This window comes from Sminthopsis crassicaudata, chromosome 1 (assembly GCF_048593235.1).
Source record: "Sminthopsis crassicaudata isolate SCR6 chromosome 1, ASM4859323v1, whole genome shotgun sequence".
NCBI classification, from domain to species: domain Eukaryota; kingdom Metazoa; phylum Chordata; class Mammalia; order Dasyuromorphia; family Dasyuridae; genus Sminthopsis; species Sminthopsis crassicaudata.
Genome location: NC_133617.1, coordinates 13,046,763 through 13,049,749, shown reverse-complemented (window position 1 = coordinate 13,049,749; position 2,987 = coordinate 13,046,763).

Below are 2,987 nucleotides of genomic sequence, written 5' to 3'. Positions count from 1 at the left end.
ACAGTTTTTAGTCTGTAATAATTTTTAGAGTTTTTACTGGACCAAGTGTCTGCCTGACTTCTGCCTCCATTCACACACACACAAGGAATAACTTGTTTTTCAGTTCAGTGAATAGGATTAAAAGCCTAAAAAGTGACTTCAGAGCCTTATAGCTATAAACTTACAATTATTTTTTTTAATAAGCAGAGTAAATTATATACAGCATCAGAACTTGGAGAGATTTAGAACTTAGAGATAACAGAAAATGTGGGGACCAAGAGGGATTTTGAACACAGAACAGCGAAAAGTCAGAGCTAAAAAGATTTAGTTAGAGAATGTCAGTGGGGGAAAGGGCTTAGAACATGGGACAGAGTGTCACTCTTGGGAAGCACTTAAAATAAAGAATATTAGAGCTTAGAACCTAGAACAGAAAGTGTCAGAGCTGAGAAATCCCTTAGAATAGAGATTGCTAAAACTGGATGGAATCTGAGAACACAGAAGAGAAAATTTCAGAGCTGGAGGCTTGGGGCAGAGGTGATGACTTAGAACATAAAATGTCCAAATTAGAGATATTTTGAATACAGAACAGAATACGTTTGACCTGGTAGAGCTCAGAACATAGAATATAGGATATTAAAACTGGAGGGGCAGACAATGGCAGAATTGGGATAATTTTCTCAGAACACAGAACAGAAAATGTCAGAACTGAGAGTGTTCTCTTAGAATAGAAAATGTTACAGTTGAGAGAGATTGTATATCTGGAGGGTGAGGCGGGGGTGATTTAGGAAATGGAATGTCAGAACCAGAGAGCTTAGAACACAGAATCAGAGCTGGTGGGATTCAAAATATAGAACATAGAAAGTCAGAGCAGAGGGAGTTTTGAACACAGAACAAAGAATGGTCAGAGTCAAAGAGAACCATCATTTTAGAGGTAGAGAGAACATTCAAATCCATCTAGACCAAGACACATTCAGGAGGACCTCAAAAAAGCGGCCCAAGCCCCAGGCAGGGAGACAGTAAAGGATTGGACTTTAACACCTGGCTACACTTGTGTGATTACTCTACTAAAATGAAGGCTGCTCCCAGAGACCCCAAAAAACCCTGAACCAATAAGAACATTACATTTTGGCGCCTGAACATGGGACCAGGAACCTATATCTGTGAAATTAGGGTGAATACAAAAAGGAAACTTTGTAAAGGGGTAAAGTAGTATTCCAGTTAAAATGGGACAAATGTTTAGAAAGGAGATTTTTCCAATGCAAGGAAAATTTCACAAAAATAGAGTAAGATCCCAGTGAACCCTTTGCTGATTTTGTGGGATGTCTGCAGACAGCTGTCATACAAACAATTGGAGAAAATGCAGCTACAGGAATTATGATCAGACAACTGGCTAAGGAAAATGCTAATGAGGTTTGTAGAAAGAATTATATGGGGACTACACAAAGATGCTCCTTTAGATGAGATCATAAGAAGCTGTGCCACAGTGGGCACAAATGCCTTTTATGCCCAGACTATGATGCAGAACATGGGAAGATGGGGTCCCTCTTGGCAAGGGACTTCCAGAAAGATTTGTCAATGCTTTCAGTGTGGTAAAGTAAGACATCTGAAAGTGCAACGTTGGCACAGAGATAGACTGAGAAGACAGGATGAGAGAACAAGACCTCAAACCCCATGCAATAAGGGCTTCCATTGGGCCTCAGAATATAGATTGACTCAGGGAAATGAGAGGTGGGACCCAGCTCCAAGACTGCAAACAAAAAACAGGTGGGGCATGATGGCAGCTGAGGTTATACCCAGAGAGTCTTTATAAGTTCAGGACTCTGATGTGATTAATCAGCCAAAAAGCAATCAAATGGAAAAAAAGGATTACAACTGGGGAGAATACAGGCTTTTTAACCTGACAGAAGGGTAGTGTCCAGTGCGAGCAGCTCCACTGTAACTGCCAGGTGATGAAGAGAGATCTAGAAAATGGTAAATGGAAGGGACTAGATAGCTTAACTGCTTGGGAGAAAGGGTTTGCTTGTATTTCTACAGATGGAGAAGGAAACAGATGGGTGGCAAGGAGCACCTGGAGAGAGACAGAAAAAAGAGAAAAACCTTGAAACAAAGAAGACCTAAGAAACATCTGACACTGAAAGAATATGGCTGATAATGAGACTGTTGCAGAACTTCAAAACCAGCAGGAATCATTGGATTCCCTTATTCAAGATGAGACTATTGTAGGACTTCAAAATTTACAGGAATTATTCGATTTCTGGCACATGAAGTGATGGACAATAAATTCCTTTTGGACTATTTCTAGGATGTATGGACATGTATAATTCCTCATGCTGATTTATGTTATTTGTTACATCACTGCTAGCCTGTGTTATGTTACTATGTGCTTATATAATTATGTGTAATATCTCCCATATTGATGGATTTATGTATACCCATTTCAAGTGAGAGCCTTCAGAAACCTGCTAATCTTATTTGATTCCCCATTTTCCTTGGTTTTCATCTCCCTTCCTGAGACGTCTGGGAAGGCTTGATTACTGCCTTTTTGGGGTTCTCATCTCCTTGAGAAGTCAGGGAGGTCATGACCACCTATGTGAATGTGAGTGTATATAAGTGTGTGAATGTAAGTGTGTGATTGTGAGTGTGTGTGTGAGCATGAGTGTGTGAGTGTGTGTTGTGTTTGGGAAGGTGCATTTTACAAAAAAAAAAAAAAAAAAAAAAAAAAAAAGGCTGAGGAGAATTCTGCGTCTTTTGTGAGGACAAAAACTCTGGGTCCTAAAATGTCACTGACACATTTCCAGCTTTGTCTGAAGGGGGAAAGGGCAGAACGGCTGCTGGAGTACGGGTCAAAACTAGAAGACAGACCCGGTCTTCTCCTGAGCCTCTCACCCCCCAGCCTTGTCTGGGCTCTCCAAAACTAAGGGAGCCCAGCCCAGCCCAGTCCAGCCCAGCAGGGAGGGGACAGCTCAGGGAGGAGCAAAGGAGATGCTCCCCGTCCCCCAGTCCCAGCT